Raw genomic sequence first — 6,294 nt, 5'->3', positions numbered from 1 at the left:
TTTTCAGTGTTTTTCTCTTCTTTTTCATTTTCATTGATTTTACCTTCTTTATTAAAATTTTTAACATCTTTATTATCTTCTTTCTTTACATCTCTATTATCTTCTCTCTTTATATCTCTATTATCTTCTTTATTGACATCTTTATTATCTTCTTTCTTTACATCTATATTATCTTCTTTCTTTACATTTTCTTTATCTTCTTTATTTTCATTTGTAATTATTTTGTTAGAAATTTCACAAGATTTCTTCTGATTTTGATTACTTCTTATTTGGAGCATCTCATCATTTTTAGGTTTTTGGTATATGTTTAAATTCTCGTCTTGAATTAGTTTAAATTTTTTAATAGCATCTAAACCTAGTAACAGGTCATAAGAAAATTCTGAATTTTTAACTACAAAAGTATTCAAATTGTTTGTAATATTTCCAATTTTAAGCTTTATGTTTGCCCGGGCCGAACTAAAATTGAAACCATTAATTGTCTTGAATGCAGTGTTATGCTTTAACAAACTTGTTTTTAATACATCTACAACTCTTTGATTAATTAGACTCACGTTAGATCCTGAGTCATACACTGCTTTTATTTTCATTTTATCATCAATAATTACGTTTACATGAATTAATGGAATCAAATTATCCGGGCTCTCTAGTTTAAAGAATTTCGGTCAATTTCCATTTTCATCATTTCAGCCTCATTTTCTGAATCAGATTTCGTTTCAATTAAATTAGATTCTTTTTTCTGAGCGTACAGTATTTTATTTCGGCATTCGTTAGAGGGATGAAATCGATTTTTCCAACCAAGAGCTTCACACATGTAGCATGGTTTTTTCAAGGGTATATCAATTTGTTTCTTTTTAGTCGATTCTCCTAATTTTGTTTTTTCATGCCGATTATCATATGGTTTATTTTCTTTCGAACGTTTATTATATTGACCATCTAGCTTTCGGAGTTCATTGTATAATTTTTTTATAGTGTTAATGTCTTCGCGATCTAGCTCATCTTGAACTTGAGATGGTAAACCCATTACAATCAAGTTTATTCTGGAACTCATAGTACTATCACTTTCTACTTCTAAACATAAATTTTCTTTTGTTAAAGCGTAATCGATCAATGAGCCGCCTAAGTATTTATAGGTATATGCTTTTCTGACAGCTATCCAACCTTTGTCAATAAAAATGGAAAAAAATGAATTTCGCCATTCAGACCAATTAGTTAGACCAAATTTTTTTCAAATTTCCTTCATACCAGTGTTTGGCCGATCCAGCGACAAAAAATCGTAAAGCTTCAATCATCTGGGTACCACTTTTTATTTTATTTCGGTCACATTCACTTTCAAATTTAGAAAACCACTCAGAAGGGTTTTGTGTTTTGTCATATTTATCAAGAACAAACTTCTTTTCTATATTTTGCAATTTTATCTCATCTTTGTCATTTAATTTTAATTCTAATTCCTTGATTCTTTTAATTAAAAAATTTTCTTCTTGGAGTTTTTCACTCACATCAAAAAAAACTACAGATTCCTGTAACGGATAGTTTTTGTAGCTAAGGTTTCCATCTTCATCAAAATATTCTTTTTTCAAATCCTCATCTAATTTAATGCCAATTTTTCGGAAACCATTAATCGGTTTAATAGCAGCAATTGCACTTTTAATGGTGGTTTTTGATGATAATACCTTATGTTCATATAAATTTTTATGTTCATCTGGTAAGCTAAACCATAACCGCTTCTCTTCGGATAGTCCAGCTAATTCAAAATATTCATCGCTTCTTCTTATTAAGTGGACAAACAATTTTTCCATCTTAAATGATTGTAATTTAATTTGTAAGTTATTAATTTATTGAATAAATAACGAGATTGTATTTAATCCTGAAAGGAATAAATTGACAAAATTATATAAAGGAATTACACTAAATTTACAAACAAAAACATACCTGAAAGGAATAAATTAAATTACAACGTTATTTAATAGAATGTCCACTAATAAACGTTTATGATTCTAACACAATATAAATTATAAAAATCTTTAGTTCAGGTATGTCAATTGAAACAAAAGTAAACAATTATATCACTATGGAAGTGATAATAATTTACATATATATATATATATATATATATATATATATATATATATATATATATATATATATATAATATACAAGCCGGGAAAAGTTAATTCAAATGCCGATGCACTCAGCAGACCAATACACAGCATAACCAATAACAACGTTACAATAAATAGCCTAACAAATAAAAATTTTAAAAATTTTCAACGTTTTCATCAAGAAAACCTCGATGTAATATATATATATATATATATATATATATATATATATATATATATATATATATATATATATATATATATATATGTATACATACATATGGTAAAACAGTATATATATATATATATATATATATATATATATATATATATACTGTTTTACCATATGTATGTATACATATATATATATATATATATATATAATATACAAGCCGGGAAAAGTTAATTCAAATGCCGATGCACTCAGCAGACCAATACACAGCATAACCAATAACAACGTTACAATAAATAGCCTAACAAATAAAAATTTTAAAAATTTTCAACGTTTTCATCAAGAAAACCTCGATGTAATATATATATATATATATATCGCTATTGGGACGGACTCCGGCGTTTGTAATAATATGCCCAAGATACGCTACTTCTTTTCGAAGAAATTCGCACTTGTCTGGCTGAAGTTTTAAATTATGTTCGCGTAATTTATCAAATACTAAACACAATTTTTCGTTATGATCTTCTAATGAAGTCCCGTAGACCACAATATCGTCGAGATATACGAAACATTTGATGCCCTGAAGTCCGCTAAGCACGGTATTCATTAACCTTTGGAAGGTTCCAGGAGCATTCTTTAATCCGAATGGCATACGATTAAAAGAATAGTGGCCCGCAGATTTTCCCGAGGGAATGGTGAAGCCAGTCTTATCTTTGTCCTTTTCAGCCATTTTGATCTGATGAAATCCTTGACAGAGATCAATCGTCGTAAAGTAGACTGATTGGCCTAGTTGATCGAGGATTTCTTCGATATTGGGGATCGGGTATGGATCAGAGATAGTTACGTCATTCAACTTTCGATAATCGACAACTAATCTCCATTTCTTTTCTTTTGAAGCGTCCTGTTTCTTAGGAACGATCCAGATTGGACTAGAGTATGGAGATGAGGAGGGTTGAATGATGCCTTGATCGAGCATTTTCTCGATTTGTTTATTCACTTCTTGTTCGTGTACTTTTGGGTATCGATACGTTTTCGTGAATATTGGAGTCGGATCTGTGGTGATTATTTCATGTTGTACAGTTTTTGTATAAGTTAATTGATCACCAGGCAAATGAAAGAGATCCTTATAATTTTTGCAAATTTGTAAAATTGATTCTTTTTCTTCGCGGTTTAAATGATCCGTTCGAAGATTTTGATTTAAAAGAGATAGGCGATCGGCCTTATTGATTTTAGAGCTATTTTCTTTGGATAGCGAGAGGATTTGTTCCTGTGGAATTATTTCCATTTCTATTAGATTTATTTAGGGAATCGGTATTTTGATTTCTTGTTCAGAAATATTGATAATAGGATAGTATTTTGTATTTTTGTCAATAAGGAAGTTATCTGATATTATTATCGATTCAGGTAGATTTAATTTTGATTTATCTATGACACCAGTAGAATTACTGATTACATTAATTGGTATGTTTTGATGGATACGAGGTTTAATAATTATTTCACTTGTAGTGTGAGATAAAGTTAAAGTGTTTGTTGAATAATTAATGTTCGCATTAAATTTTGAAAGAAAATCGTGTCCGATTATTCCATCAAATTCTAAATTGACTTTTCCTGCATCAACAAAGTAAAAATTATGTTTACATTCAAAAGATGTGTTTGCAGTTAGCGTTAATTGAACTTTACCTAACGTATTTACTGTGTTGTCTGATGTTCCGATACCGTTTAATGTAATTTCGTGTCTGGGATCGAATGGAGTTTCTTTTGTAACGTTAGTATGTTTTACTAAAGAAACTCTAGCTCCTGTATCGATAAGGAAGATAAATTCTTTATTTTTTGAATTGTTTGAGTAGAATTTTAATTTTTTTAATCTAGCATTTGGAGTGTTAGTTGTGTCGGTTTGGCTGAGTTGTCCGATTCTACGACACTCAGGTCGGACATTCTTGAGTTTAAATGATTTATTTTTGGATTGTGAGGGTTTTGTGCATTTCGTCTTTCGTCACTTTGTTTCTTTTTTATACATTCTGATATTTCATGTCCTTTGTGTTTACAATATCTACAGAATTTTGAATTGTTGTCTGAAATTGAATTGTTGTCGTGATGGTTTGAACGATTTTTTGAACGACAATCTTTTGTATTATGAGATTTTGTTTTACAATTTTTACAGTATTTTGATTCAGAAGAATTGTTAGATGATTTTTTGTACATCTGAAGTGCTTTTTCTTCTGATATCGCAATACTGTATGCTTCGTTTAAGTTATCTAGTTTTGTATGAATTCTTAATACGCGTGAAATATCAGGGTGTGAATGAAAGATAAATCGTCTTAATGCAGTGTCTTTGATAAATGCTAATTTACCGCATAATAGATTCGGATTATCATTTTTCGTTTTTAAAGCAGATATACATCTACTTGTTAATTTGTCGAGACGAGTGTAATATTCTGTAATGGTTTCGTTAGATTTTTGTTTTATCGTATCTAAATCTTCCATTAATTGTGTATAGTGAGTGTGATCGACGAATAATCTCCTCAATGCAATTTTTAATGCTTCGAAATTTGTTATTTCAGATAAATTCAATTTATTTTTTACTGAACTTGAGATTTGGGCAAGAGTGTACGCGAATAAAGGTACGATTTGATCTTGCTGTGCGAATTCGTGTGCGTGTTTTGCGTTGAGTAAAAAGTTTTCTACTTCTTCGCGATCACCATTGAATGGGGTGATTAATTTACACAAGAATGAAATAGGCATTTTAAATGACTATCGATTTGATTGTCGATTTCATCTTCTGAAATATTTTGACCGTCAGGAGAAGATGAACGTGACATTTTGTTTTTGATTTAAATTGAATATTTTATATGAATTTAAAATATTGTTAAAGGGATATTTAAATATTTGGATTTGAGGATGAACACAAATATGTTAAAATAAAAACTTACGATTGAGAGTGAAGGGCTACTTTTCGTAGGCTCGCAACGAAGTTGAGTCGGAAGGCAGTCCAAAAGGAGGTTTGCTTCGTTAAAATACAACCAAATCACTACTGTGAACCATTGAATGTTGAAATTTTCCTTTTCCAATGTGATGTATTCCACCGCTGTTCACCAATTTATGTTGGATTCCCGTCGTTAGGTTTCCAAACTAGACTGCTTGGGCAGGGCTGTCACCAGGTCAACCGTTTGAAGTACGATTCCGAAACTTGTATACCAATAATTAGGGAACTTATCCTTGGATGTAGGTCCTTGGTTAATTATCCTTGTATTGGCAGGCACGTCCTTTTCTGATATAACTAGGCTACTAGTATATTATCTAGTTACGAAGTTGACTTACGATTGTTGATTAATTACTTATTTCTTGAATACTAATTATCGACGTTAGGCAACTTGTTTGCCTAGAATGTTGATTAATTACTATATCTTTGAATATTAATTATCGACGTTAGGCAACTTGTTTGACTAGAATGTTGATTGCACTGACTCTAATTAATGAACTTGAATATTTTTAATAATTAAACTTTATTAATTAAAATATTAACAATTAATTAAAATATTAACAATTAAACTTTATTAATTATCGATATTATAACAATGCAAAATATTGAAAAAGACTGAACGAAAATTGATTGAATTGATTTGCTTATATATTAATTTATTGCAATTCATCAATTTTGGAAGCAACGTGACATGTGTTGCTCGTGGAGAGGATATTTTGTATTATTGATGACTAATTTCTTCCGTTTCCTGTCTTGATGTTTAAACCAGTGGTTCCCAACAATATATATATATATATATATATATATATAACTGGGAGGGGAAGGGACGAAACCCCACCAAAAAAATTATGAGGAGTAGTTCTTAACATGGACTACAAACCTACCAAATTTGGATATGCACCGATGTCTCCTTTTGCGAATATAAAATAAAAATGATAAAATTTCTGAAAAAAATTTCATTTTTGACGCCATTTTGTTTTTTAAACATGTTGCACCACTCCGGGAAAGTAAAAAATTTCAAAAAATACTTATTTTGATGTGAA

At 29.7% G+C, this 6,294-nt stretch overlaps 1 pseudogene; it reads right to left on the bottom strand.

Moving 5' to 3' along the window:
* Window positions 1–305: 305 nt before the first annotated feature.
* Window positions 306–1,859, bottom strand: LOC123300084 (annotated as a pseudogene).
* Window positions 1,860–6,294: the final 4,435 nt, after the last annotated feature.

Source organism: Chrysoperla carnea, chromosome 5, assembly GCF_905475395.1.
Source record: "Chrysoperla carnea chromosome 5, inChrCarn1.1, whole genome shotgun sequence".
Lineage (NCBI taxonomy): Eukaryota > Metazoa > Arthropoda > Insecta > Neuroptera > Chrysopidae > Chrysoperla > Chrysoperla carnea.
The sequence above is the reverse complement of the archived record's forward strand: the minus strand, read 5'-3'. Positions and strand labels throughout refer to the sequence as shown.